Source organism: Schistocerca serialis, chromosome 3 (genome assembly GCF_023864345.2).
Source record: "Schistocerca serialis cubense isolate TAMUIC-IGC-003099 chromosome 3, iqSchSeri2.2, whole genome shotgun sequence".
In the NCBI taxonomy this organism is placed as follows: domain Eukaryota; kingdom Metazoa; phylum Arthropoda; class Insecta; order Orthoptera; family Acrididae; genus Schistocerca; species Schistocerca serialis.
In genome coordinates, this window is record NC_064640.1 from 414,164,414 (window position 1) to 414,178,414 (window position 14,001).

A 14,001-nucleotide genomic window follows, 5' to 3' on the forward strand; every position below is an offset into this window, starting at 1 on the left:
GTCTCACTGCGCTCTCGAGCGCTCTGGTGGCAGTAACCAGAAGTGCGGCTTCAGCCGAACAAAACTTTATGAGTGTTTCTACGTATCTGTAGAGTGTCGTGACCATATGTCAATGAATGGAGCTACAGTGAATTTATGAAATCGCTTCAATCATTTATAATAGATGTGGTGACACGGAGAATTAGAGGCAGCATAAACTCTGCCGAAAAGCGTCCCCAACTGGCGCGTTCGTTTGGATGCGGCGTAAGCACAAGGCTATGGTAAACACAAGTCTACAGTAAACACCGAGCTGCCTACATAAAGCCCCGCCGTCTCAGCTCGACGCAGTCATAATCAGTTAGCACAATGCCGCTGAGTGAAGCGGTCACCGCACCGCGCACTGGTCGGACATCGAATCGCGTTACATTATAATGGTAATCGTAGTAAAGTAACGAAATCCATTTATTTCGTTACTTTACGAACATCCCTCAGTCTCTAATATCTACCACGAAAATAACATTTCAGGTTCGTAGTTGATTAAAATGGCTCTGAGCACTATGGGACTTAACTTCTGTGGTCATCAGTCCCCTAGAACTTAGAACTACTTAAACCTGACTAACCTAAGGACGTCACAGACATCCATGCCCGAGGCAGGATTCGAACCTGCGACCGTAGCAGTCGCGCGGTTAGCGGCTGAGCGCCTTAACCGCGAGACCACCGCGGCCGGCTCGTAGTTGATTAGTTTCAAAGACTTACACGCTGCACACAGAATAATAAACAAATTGCAAAATAACAATATTACGTAAGCTTACTGGTAACTCAGACAGATAAATGGGTAAACATCATATTTAGCGTCAGTGTTCCAAGATCGACACTTTGTGAGAATATAATGCACTATATTTACGCTTTCAAAGTGAGTACGCGAGAAGTGTGTAACGTTAGTGCCCGAGAAGTGTGTAACATTAATCTACGCCATATTAGATATAACGCGAAGTCAACAATGGATATCTCTCTAACGTGGCGTGTGATTTAACTAAAATAAAAACCAGTGAAGCAACAAAAATGACAGGACAGACGAGCACGGTGCCAGGATGGAACGGTAGAAGCCAAAATGTAGATGATCTTGTACTAACACCCGGAAGCAATGCATCACTCGATACAGACCGTAAATTAGATGAGTTCAAGTCTAAGAACAAATGTAATAGTTCAATAAATGCACGCTTGAAGATGAATAGAACTCAATCGTAGCGCACAGCGTTTCATTGTCTTTGTAACTTAGCATTTTGTTAACTATAGTTGCCTGGTAGAACAATTACAAGATAATTGAATTGAATGAACGTAACTACAGTGATCTTAGTCAGTCATCGTGGACAACCATCATAAAAATAAAGGTTTCTAGTGTCTAAGTGCATCTTCTAAATGCATATTTTCACTTATTTAGATGTGCCCGAAAGGAACGGAATGGGACGCCTGACGTTCTCAGTAAACATAAATAACTTTTTGGGTAGGACCAACAGCGCTATCAAACTATTCACTAACAATGATGTTATCTACAGGTAAATAAAGAGATACGGAACGACTGTGACAGAATTTCCATTTGGTATGATGAATAGCCTGTAACATAGAGAAATAAACCGGCAGAGTTCGATTAAAAGATTGATCGTAAGCTTATGAAGACAGGCACATCAGTTAATTATGATGGCGTACTGACAAGTAATGCCTACGAATTTTTTTATAGTGCTGTCAAAATTGGTTGACATATTACATGTCACACGTGTTACTAGATCGACTTTCCTGCATCGCTTACCCGAGCTGCAATCCTCTCCCGCTAGAGGGCTCCGATTTGTAGCGTGTAACAGGACGGTGTGTAACGTAAGTATGTCGGTGCGTGAGAAACAGCGTGCTGTAATCGAATTTCCAATTCAAAGAGTTCGTCCACACATAGAACACCCTCTCCTTCAGCATGACAATGCTAGACGATATACGGAAGATGCGACACCTACAACAATCCGACGCCTAGGGTTCACTCTCATCGATCATCGTCTATACAGTCCCGAATTGTCCCCATCAGATTATCATCTGTTTAAAAACTTAAAGTACAGCTTCGAGGACTTAAGTTGGCCGGCCGGGGTGGCCGAGCGGTTCTAGGCGCTACAGTCTGGAACCGCGCGACCGCTACGGTCGCAGGTTCGAATCCTGCCTCGGGCATGGATGTGTGTGATGTCCTTAGGTTAGTTAGATTTAAGTAGTTCTAAGTTCAAGGGGACTGATGACCTCAGAAGTTAAGTCCTATAGTGCCCAGAGCCATGTGAACTTAAGTTGATAGTGATGAAACGGTGCAAGCAGAGGTGAGGATTTGGCTGTGTCAACAAAGTCAAACATTCTACAGTGACGCTTTTAGCAAACTGGTCTCTCGTCGGGATGAATCTGTTCGTCGCAAGGGTGACTATGTTGAGAAATAAATATGTAGACATGAAAAACAAAGAGGTAGAAAGCTAATAACGTTTGTTTTATTTAAAAAACTTTTAGAGTTTTCAGATAAAAAAATCGGAGACATTACGTTTCAGCACACCCTCATATTTATGGCATTACTAAGAACCAAAGGCAACCAAGAGACTTATATTTGATGAATTTGTTCTCGAAAAGCGGAGAGCGTTTTTAACGGAAACAGCACACGATTCTAGAGCACACCACCATTTCAAAACTTCATCAAGCAGGCCTCATAGTACACGTCGAAAAAAATCAGAGAAATGCATGTGTTGAAATTGGAAAGTAGCAGTATCGTGGCCTATCGAGAAGACAGTTTATCGTACTCAGTGCAAGACAGGATCTCAGCGGCTCCAAGTGGCTAGCGCCCGAGAGGACAAACATATTGTCCACCTCGACCGTGCAGGACCGTAGAGCCAGAGCTTGTTTGCAGCAAGAACAAGTGCCCACACAGACAGTGAGGCAACGTCTGCAACTCCATAGAGTGTTAGCGGGGCGGCGATGTCTGCAGCTTCCCGTGACATGGCAGCAGGGAAAGGTGCACAGACAGTGGTACACCTGACGACACAGAAGTGGCACTACATCATCTTTGCAAAAGAGCAAAGGAGCCTCAGTGCGACATACAGCATCACGACTGATGTATCCACATGTGCAGGCCCTGAGGAGAATGAACTGTCCCAGATTGACTTGATGATCGCTGTACGGGCCCAACAACTGGTATGATGGTCTGTTGTGCCTTTGGATACACAACACGATCACCTCTGGTTCACATAGCTGGTAACTGGACAATAGGCAATACATTTCAGACATGTTAAGTGGATATGCCTTATATTCGAGGTCTCTGTCTCGTCATCTTTCAACAACTTAACGCAAGACCACATGTTGCCCATGCTGTACTGTTCTACCTTGATACAGAGGGTGTTCGACTGTTGGTTCTTCAGATCTTTCTCCCACTTAAAACACCTGGTTATGTGTTGCCAACATACAGGCACGACACCGCTTGCCAGCCTTTACAATTGATGACTTCCGGCACAGGGTTGAAACAACATGGACTGATGTACCCGTATTTATCATCCAAGCTCAATTAGACTTGATTCTCTGCCGGACTAGAGTCACTGTCGCTGCCAGAGGTGAGAGCTCTGTGAGCTACATTTCGCACCCTGTGCACTTGATTCTCTGAGGCACACTCGAAGTTACTCCTACGCCTGACGGTGATTCTCCAGCCAAGAAAGCATACTTGACCTTTTAGCAACAAATAATCCTGGACAAATAGTGAGTATTGTGACGAATACAGCGATTAGCGATCAAAAGGCAGTTGCTGCTAGGCTGAATACCGTAAGACCTACAACCATCAAAAAGAAACGCAAACTATATATATTTAAAAAAAGCTGATAAAAATGCTTTTAACGCCTTTTTAAGAGACAATCTTCACTGCTTCCGATCTGATCATGTAAGTGTAGAGAAGTTGTGGAATGTTTTCAAAGAGATAGTATCGACAGCAATTGAGAGGTATATACGACATAAATTAATAAGTGATGGTACTGATCCCCCATGGTACACAAAACGGGTCAGATGGTTGTCGCAGAAGCAACGGAAAAAGCATGCCAAATTTAAAAGGACGCAGAATCCCCAAGATTGGCAAAGTTTTACAGAAGTTCGAAATATAGCGCGTACCTCAATGCGAGACGATTCTAATAATTTCCAACAACGAAGTTCTGTCTCGAAATCTGGCAGAAAACCCAAAGAGATTCTGGTCATATATAAAGCACACCAGTGGCAAGACGCAATCAATACCTTCATTGCGCGATAACAACGGTGAAGTCAATGATGACAGGGCCACTAAAGCAAAGTTATTAAACTGAAACTTCCTGGCAGATTAAAACTGTGTGCCCGACCGAGACTCGAAATCTGGACCTTTGCCTTTCGCGGGCAAGTGCTCTACCATCTGAGCTACCGAAGCACGACTCACGCCCGGTACTCACAGCTTTACTTCTGCCAGTAGAGCACTTGCCTGCGAAAGGCAAAGGTCCCGAGTTCGAGTCTCGGTCGGGCACACAGTTTTAATCTGCCAGGAAGTTTCATATCAGCGCACACTCCGCTGCAGAGTGAAAATCTCATTCGGGAAAGAGTTATTAAACTCGGTTTTCCGAAACTCCTTCACCAAAGAAGGCGAAGTAAATATTCCTGAATTCCAATCAAGAACAACTGCCAAGATTTAGAAACATACAAGCAGATATCGTCGGTGTAACAACGCAGCTTAAAACACTTAATAAAGGCAAGGCCTCCGCTCCAGATTGTATACCGGTCAGGGTCCTCTCAGAGTATGCTGATAAAATAGCTCCATATTTAGCAATTATGTACAACCACTCGCTCACAGAAAGATCCGTACCTAAAGAAAATTGCTGAAGTCACACCAATACCCAAAAAGAGAAGCAGGAGTGTCCGCTGAATTACAGGCCTATATCATTAACGTCGATTTGCAGTAGGGTTTTTGAACATATACTGTATTCGAACATTATGAAGTACCCCGAAGAAAACTTTATTGACACCTAGTCAGCACGCATTCAGAAAATATCGTTTTTGTGAAACACAACTAGCTCTTTATACTCATGAAGTAATAAGTGCTATCGATAGGCGATGTCAATTTGATTCCATATTTTTAGATTTCCAGAAAACTTTCGACACCGTTCCTCATAAGCGTCTTCTAACCAAACTGCGTGGCTACGGAGTATCCCCTCAGTTGTGCGACTGGATTCGTGATTTCCTTTCAGAAAGGTCACAGTTCGTAGTAACAGACGGAAAGCAATCGAGTAAAACAGAAGTGATATCTGGCGTTCCCCAAGGAAGTGTTGTAGGCCCTCTATTGTTCCTGATCTATATTAACGACATAGGAGACAATTTGAGTAGCCGTCTTAGATTGTTTGCAGATGATGCTCTCATTTACCGTCGTGTAAAGTCATCAGATGATCAAAACGACTTGCAAAATGATTTATGTAAGATATCTGTATGGTGTGAAAAGTGGCAATTGACCCTGAATAAGGAAAAGTGGGAAGTTATTCACATGAGTACCAAAAGAAATCAGCTAAATTTCGATTACGCGATAAGTCACACAAATCTGAAGGCTGTAAATTCAGCTAAATACTTGGGGATTACAAATAACCTAAATTGGAACGATGACATAGATAATATTGTGGGTAGAGCAAAACAAAGACTCGATTCATTGGCAGAACACTTAGAAGATGCAACAGGTCTACTAAAGAGACTGCTTACACCACGCTTGTCCGCCCTATTCTGAGGTATAGCTGTGCGGTGTGGGATCCGCATCAGGTGGGACTGACGGATGACATCGAAAAAGTACAAAGAAGGGAAGCTCGTTTTGTATTATCGCGAAATAGGGGAGATAGTGTCACAGACATGATATGTGAATTGGAGTGGCAATCATTAAAGCAAAGGCATTTTTCGTTGCGACGGGGCCTTCTCATGAAATTTCAATCACCAGTTTTCTCCTCCGATTGGGAAAACATTCTGTTGACGCCCACCTACATAGGGAGAAATGATCATCACGATAAATTAAGAGATATCAGGGCTCGCACAGAAAAATTTAAGTGCTCGTTTTTCCCGCGTGCCGTTCGAGAGTGGAACGGTAGGGAGACAGCTTGAAGTGGTTCATTGAACCCTCTGCCAGGCACTTTATTGTGAATAGCAGAGTAATCATGTAGATGTAGATGTAGAAGATAACATAAATAGTCTTCCCTACCAAAGAGTCTTCAATCCAGTCACAAATTTCACTTGATACCCTATATGATCGTACTTTTGACAATAATCGCAGGTGTCGTACTGAGTGAAATGCTGTTCGGAAATCAAGCTTCCTGCGTGCCCTCACACAGAGCTTTCAGAATGTCCATGTGAGATTCCAGGGCGGTTTATTAATTTCCATTAAATCTAAATTGTATCAGAGCGACCGGAATTCAGTTGATGAAGCTCCTTAGCATCGCTTGTGCATAGGAAAAGTGCCGGAAGGGAAGGAGCAATAGGTTGTGATTAAGTGTGGTCTGGGCGTTGCAGACTGGAGAGCCCTCGGTAATTGAGCTGCGTTGCCGGCTCTGCCCGCGTATCGTGTTCAGCCTGGCCGGCGTGTCGGGCGCTCTGGTGGATGTGGAAAACACGACACTGAAGGTAAAGTTCATGGCATACTGGTACTCGAACCAAGGATCTTGCTTTTCAGAGACAAAGCCCTTACTGACTGAGCATTCTTCCGTTATATTTTTTTTCTTTACTTTTAAACAAATTTTTCTTGGTAAACAAAATTTATATTCAGAGCTAACATCTTCGTGAAAGTCTCTTGAAATACAAGATTGCTATCCAAAACTAACTAGTGGGAAAGTAAAACCTTTTTGTCAAAACTAAATTAAAATCTGTTCTTGGATATATACAGAACAGAACTCATTCACTCTTTAATTCTATAGTAAATATCTCACTTGTATGTTTATCTGTAACGTTTCCGAACCATATTACATGTGCATTATCAACATACTGAAACACATGCGGGCTGCAGTGTTCACTTGCTTTCTTTGCCTAATGCTGTGAATATTTTGTTCTTTATGCATATCAGGGCAAAGATAGCGATGTAATCCAAGTGGTATACATAGCATCTTCAAATTTTTGGATTTTACTCATTAGAAATGGTGGATGGAAGCCTACGACTGTGAAAACAATACAGAAAATCACTAATGGAAAACATCACGCGCAATGTGCTGTGTATAGTACACATTGCGTATTGTCCGTAGTAAATTGTGTGTCATGTTTAATATGTGTGAGTTTCTGCATTACTGGACAACAAAAAACCCATAAGGAGAAATTTTCTCCAAATTCCCCATTACTCCTATGTAAAGATCGATCGTTAATTTAAAAAAATTGTTCAAATGGCTCTGAGCACTATGGGGCTTAACTTCTGAGGTCATCAGTCCCCTAGAACTTAGAACTACTTAAACCTAACTAACCTAAGGACATCACACGCATCCATGCCTGAGGCAGGATTCGAACCTGCGACCGTAGCGGTCGCGCGGTTCCAGACTGTAGCGCCTAGAACCGCTCGGCCACTCTGGCCGGCGATCGTTAATTAAAAAAAAAATTGTGCGTGTTTATATATCACAGTAAAGGGAACAGAACGCTGCAGCACGTCACAGATTGAAATAACTTGCCTAACATACGAATAACACGTTTCAAAATGGGTATCATTTCTCGAAGCAAGTCGTACAAAACATAAATAAAAAGACAATCGTGACTCGTAGCAGAAAATAATATTTTATAAACAAATTCAATATTTTTGGATTACATTCAGTGTTTGCTTACTGAGAACCGAAGTGCGCTTAAATACTGTGTGTGTGTGTGTGTGTGTGTGTGTGTGTGTGTGTGTGTGTGTGTGCGCGCGCGCGCGCGCGCGCGCGCGCGTGTAAGCTGGTGGCTAAATTGCACCTTATCGGAATGAATTAGTCATGGAATTCGTGATGGGACCGTGGGATGTAAATATCCTAAAACATAACAATCTTTTCGTTTCGTAAGTCTTTTGTTAACTTACGCCCAAATTTCCGATATTTCCGCCAGCAACACAACACTAACGTCGAGCTGCACGCGGTCTAGAAAATAATGTTTTTGTAACTCCTCTCATGTGGTAAATGCACAATAAATCGTATCAAATTCAAAAAGCTACTGGTTGTATATGGTACCTACATAAATCGCCAGTTCCCTGACTTTTCCAGTAAATTTACATTCCGTGGACGTTCCCGATTAAGCAGACACGTTGCCAGCCTGTTTCAGCAGGAGGCACGCAAGCAGCTCCTCGCCGCTCGCTGCTCGCGAGCAGAATGCAGTTGCGGAGCTCGGGTTGCGCGCTGGCATTTAATCGCGGAGGAGGAGGAGGTGCAGTCGTGTCCGGGACGGGAGGAGAGATTGGCCTAGGGCCAGCCCGCAACCGGTTCCCGCGTCCCTGCGCACTGCTCACACTTCCTCATACACGCTCCGAGGACCCGCATCCGCACTCGGGCCGTTTTACACGAGCCACTTTCTTGTCTCATAAGGAAACTCCCCGTAGCGGCCAGGTCCCAGTGGACAGCCCGTCAAAAACTGAACACAGATCGAGCATGAAAACAGGTGTGCTGGACTGTAAAAAAAAAAAAAAAAAAGCAAAATAGAAACAGTGAATGGTCCAACAAGAAGAAGAGCAATATAGAGCACCCAGGAACGAGCAATTGGCAATTGGCGTCGTGGTGATGTTGTGACCGGGTTGGACTACCAAGCAAGCGAGGCGGGATCAAGCCTCCCTCGTGTCAGTTTTTTTTCTTTTTTTTTTTTTCGCTGTTCGCTTTATTCCAATTTGTGTCTGTGTCGTGGAGTAACGTTCGTTTGGTTAGTCGAGAGGTCTAACGCACGGCTTTCCGGAGTGGGAAGGAGCGCCTGGTCCCCGGCACGAATCCGCCCGGCGGACTTGTGTTGAGGTCCGGTGAACCGGCCAATCTGTGGATGGTTTTTAGGCGGTTTTCCATCTGCCTCGGCCAATGTGGGCTGGTTCCCCTTATTACGCCTCAGCTACACTATGTTGGCGATTGCTGCGCAAACAAGTTCTCCACGTACGCGTACACCACCATTACTCTACCACGCAAACATAGGGGTTACACTCGTCTGGTGTGAGGCATTCCCTGGGGGGGGGGGGGGGGGGGGTCCACCGGGGGCCGAACCGCATAATAACCCTGGGTTCGGTGTGGGGAGGGGGGGGGGCATGGATGTGTGTGATGTCCTTAGGTTAGTTAGGTTTAAGTAGTTCTAAGTTCTAGGGGACTGATGACCTCAGTTGTTAAGTCCCATAGTGCTCAGAGCCATTTGAACCAGTTTTTTGTTTACGGCATTCGATGTCCCTCATTTGTCTACCATGCATGCATGCATGCGGTTGACATACAATACATACAACGTTCATTTGCAACAACGAGGTGTAAATAGGGACCAATAATGACAATTGATTCTGCACAAGTACTCTATTAGCAGCCGAAAGGAAGTGGCTTTCGAATGGAACCGCAAACGTTTGATGACAAGGCGACAAGTCAACCGAATCCTCCACCGGAAAACACGTATGGTGTATAATACACGGCGTTAGTGACAATACGTGTGTCATATGAGAGGATCTCTTATCGACGCACCTAAAAAAATGTTCAATGCGTGTGAAATCTTATGGGACTTAACTGCTAAGATCATCAGTCCCGAATCTTACACACTACTTAACCTAAATAATCCTAAGGACAAACACACACTCCCATGCCCGAGGGAGGACTCGAACTTCCGCCGGGACCAGCCGCACAGTCCATGACTGCAGCGCCTTCAGACCGCTCGGCTAATCCTGCGCGGCTCGACCTGGGGCGATATAGATGTTCGTATGAATGTGAATGTGACCAGTCCCAAAGAAATGATGAAAACAAAATAGTTTGTCACAAAAGCTGCTGTTGAATCCTGCCTAGTCGTCGAATGTCTAGGAAACCTGCTTTCTCGGATCGCTAGACAAACAATTCAAACAAATCGTATTGTGAGTTTTATTACGAAAAGTACGTGACTATACCAAACACATAGTGTATATGCAAACCCATTAGACGATATTAAGAAGGTACTACATGGCGCCTCTTTACTTTATCCTCTGTGCCTTGTTGTCTTTCTAAGTGCCAAACACACTATCTGATCGTTAGTATCAGGACGCCCATATGTAATGCGGATAAAAAGAGGCCAGTAGTACAATGTTGGTAGTAGAGGAGAAGTAACAGCAGAATGAGTCGATCAGGAGAACTCATTGTCTTGAACGTGGATAAGCCATTGGATGTCACCTGAGCAACAAATCTATCACGACGTTCCACCCCTCCTAAGGTGCACAAGTCGACTGTTGGTGACGTGATTGTGAAGTGGAAACGCGATGAAACAACCGCAGCTAAAGCAACACCAAGCAGATCTCATGTACTGACGGACAGTGACCGTTGAACGTAGCGGGGCGCGGAAAGTGTGTGTGTGTGTGTGTGTGTGTGAGAGAGAGAGAGAGAGAGAGAGAGAGACAGACAGACAGACAGACAGAGAGAGAGAGAGAGAGAGAGGTGAGGGGGGGGGGGACGTAGGTGTAACAAATTTCATGAAATCAGCGGAACGAATCACGGGAGTTCCATATTGCTACCAGCAATCCAGTTAACACGATGATTTCGCGTAGGGAGTTCAAAATAATGGGGTAAGATGGTAGATCAGCTCCTTATCAGCCGTCCATTTCTGTAGTCAACCAACGGCCTTGCCGCATTGGTAACACCGGTTCCCGTCAGATCACCGAAGTTAAGCGCTTTCGGGCTGGGCTAGCACTTGGATGGGTGACCATCCGGTCTGCCGAGCGCTGTTGGCAAGTGGGGTGCACTCAGTCCTTGTGAGGCAAACTGAGGAGCTACTTGACTGAGAAGTAGCGGCCTCGGTCTCCGAAACTGACATAGAGAGTGGTGTGCTGACCACATGGCCCTCCATATCCGCATCCATTGACGCCTGTAGGCTGAAGATGACACGGCGGCCGGTCATTACCGTTGGGCCTTCATGGCCTGTTCGGACGGAGTTCAGTTTAGTTTAATTTCTGTAGTAAGTGTTAAACGACGCTTGAAGTGGTATAGGAGCAACGCTTTTGGACAGTGGATAACTGAAAACGAGTGATCTGAAACGATGACTCTCGCTACACTCTGTGCCAATCCGATGGAAGTGTTTGGGCTTGGCGAATACTAGAGAACGTTATCTGCCAGTCATGTGTAGTGCGACCAGTGAAGTATGAAGGAGGTGATGTATGGTATGGGGGTTTTTTGTGGTTAGCATGTGGTTTCGATATTTCTGTTAAGAAAGCCCTTCACACGGATACATATGAGCCTATTTTACAGCATTCTTTACTGTATACAGTAGAAGCATAATTCGGAGTCGATGATTGTATGTGCCACCATGACGATAACGCTGTGATAAAGCAGCATCTGTGAGGAAATGGTTTGTAGACAACAACATTCCTGAAAGGGACTGGCTTGCCCAGAGTCTCGCCCTGAACCCAATGGAATATCTTCGGGTTGATTTAGAAAGTCGAGTTCGCTCTAGACCGCAGCGTCCAACATCATTAACTTCTCTGTTTTCGGCTCTTGAGGAAGAATGAGATGCCATTCCTCCACAGCCATTCAAACAACTCATCGAAAGTGCCTCCAGCGGATTTCAGGCTGTCATAAAAGCAAAAGGTGGAGACATACCATTTTAATATCAACTACACTCCTGGAAATTGAAATAAGAACACCGTGAATTCATTGTCCCAGGAAGGGGAAACTTTATTGACACATCACATGATCACACTGACAGAACCACAGGCACATAGACACAGGCAACAGAGCATGCACAATGTCGGCACTAGTACAGTGCATATCCACCTTTCGCAGCAATGCAGGCTGCTATTCTCCCATGGAGACGATCGTAGAGATGCTGGATGTAGTCCTGTGGAACGGCTTGCCATGCCATTTCCACCTGGCGCCTCAGTTGGACCAGCGTTCATGCTGGACGTGCAGACCGCGTGAGACGACGCTTCATCCAGTCCCAAACATGCTCAATGGGGGACAGATCCGGAGATCTTGCTGGCCAGGGTAGTTGACTTACACCTTCTAGAGCACGTTGGGTGGCACGGGATACATGCGGACGTGCATTGTCCTGTTGGAACAGCAAGTTCCCTTGCCGGTCTAGGAATGGTAGAACGATGGGTTCGATGACGGTTTGGATGTACCGTGCACTATTCAGTGTCCCCTCGACGATCACCAGTGGTGTACGGCCAGTGTAGGAGATCGCTCCCCACACCATGATGCCGGGTGTTGGCCCTGTGTGCCTCGGTCGTATGCAGTCCTGATTGTGGCGCTCACCTGCACGGCGCCAAACACGCATACGACCATCATTGGCACCAAGGCAGAAGCGACTCTCATCGCTGAAGACGACACGTCTCCATTCGTCCCTCCATTCACGCCTGTCGCGACACCACTGGAGGCGGGCTGCACGATGTTGGGGCGTGAGCGGAAGACTGCCTAACGGTGTGCGGGACCGTAGCCCAGCTTCATGGAGACGGTTGCGAATGGTCCTCGCCGATACCCCAGGAGCAACAGTGTCCCTAATTTGCTGGGAAGTGGCGGTGCGGTCCCCTACGGCACTGCGCAGGATCCTACGGTCTTGGCGTGCATCCGTGCGTCGCTGCGGTCCGGTCCCAGGTCGACGGGCACATGCACCTTCCGCCGACCACTGGCGACAACATCGATGTACTGTGGAGACCTCACGCCCCACGTGTTGAGCAATTCGGCGGTACGTCCACCCGGCCTCCCGCATGCCCACTATACGCCCTCGCTCAAAGTCCGTCAACTGCACATACGGTTCACGTCCACGCTGTCGCGGCATGCTACCAGTGTTAAAGACTGCGATGGAGCTCCGTATGCCACGGCAAACTGGCTGACACTGACGGCGGCGGTGCACAAATGCTGCGCTGCTAGCGCCATTCGACGGCCAACACCGCGGTTCCTGGTGTGTCCGCTGTGCCGTGCGTGTGATCATTGCTTGTACAGCCCTCTCGCAGTGTCCGGAGCAAGTATGGTGGGTCTGACACACCGGTGTCAATGTGTTCTTTTTTCCATTTCCAGGAGTGTATTAAGTGTTCGGTGACTTCCGATCAGATAATGTAACGTGTAAAGCTATTTTTCTTCATCAACAGAAGAGATTTCCCTTATTACTTTGGCAACAAAAAAAGCAGTCCGTCTTCAGGTCATAAGTGGCCCATCGGGACCATCCGATCGCCGTGTCATCATCAGCTGAGGATGCGTATAAGAGGGGCGTGTGGTCAGCACACCGCTCTCCCGGTCGTTACGATGGTTTTGGCAGCAATTTCTATTAAAATGTTATCCTTTTACGACCTTATTAGTGATTTCCGCTTTTTGGAAATGACTGGTTTTCAGCTTTGAGTGGTTTGGTTTGAACGTTTATCTAACGGTCGGCAGATGATGGCTGAAGTGATCGCTATAGCAAAAATCTTCTAATACCAGTATTTCTGGCCCCTGTTTTGATCGGAACCGAGATAGAATGTTCCTACACGTCGGTCAGGGGCCTGAAGGTGGCGTAGTAAAACGCTGAAACTGGGAGCCAAATAAAACAAATTTTGAAACTAGACGTCTGAAAGGTGTTTAATTTGACATCCTATAATATAATTTTTGTCTGTTACAAACTATTGGCCTACGGTCAGCTCTCAGGTTGTTACGTAATCGTGACTTATTTAGTTTCATAATCAAAAAAAGGTCTTTTACACAAATACGTCGAACGAAGTATGTTGTGGCTTGGCAAGACAGCCAAGCCACTATGAGGAAGCCGAAAGGCACGCATTTAAGCTCACGCGGGCTGGCGTGAGGTCTGGAACAGGTAAAGTAATTATACTAGCAAAAAAAGTACGTAGCTGCTGGAATACTTAACTTTAATCCATAATTGGTG

The 14,001-nt window shown here is 45.7% G+C and overlaps 1 pseudogene; it reads left to right on the top strand.

The window, feature by feature from the left end:
• Positions 1-10,764: 10,764 nt before the first annotated feature.
• Positions 10,765-10,882, top strand: LOC126471654 (5S ribosomal RNA; annotated as a pseudogene).
• The last annotated feature ends 3,119 nt before the right edge of the window (positions 10,883-14,001 follow it).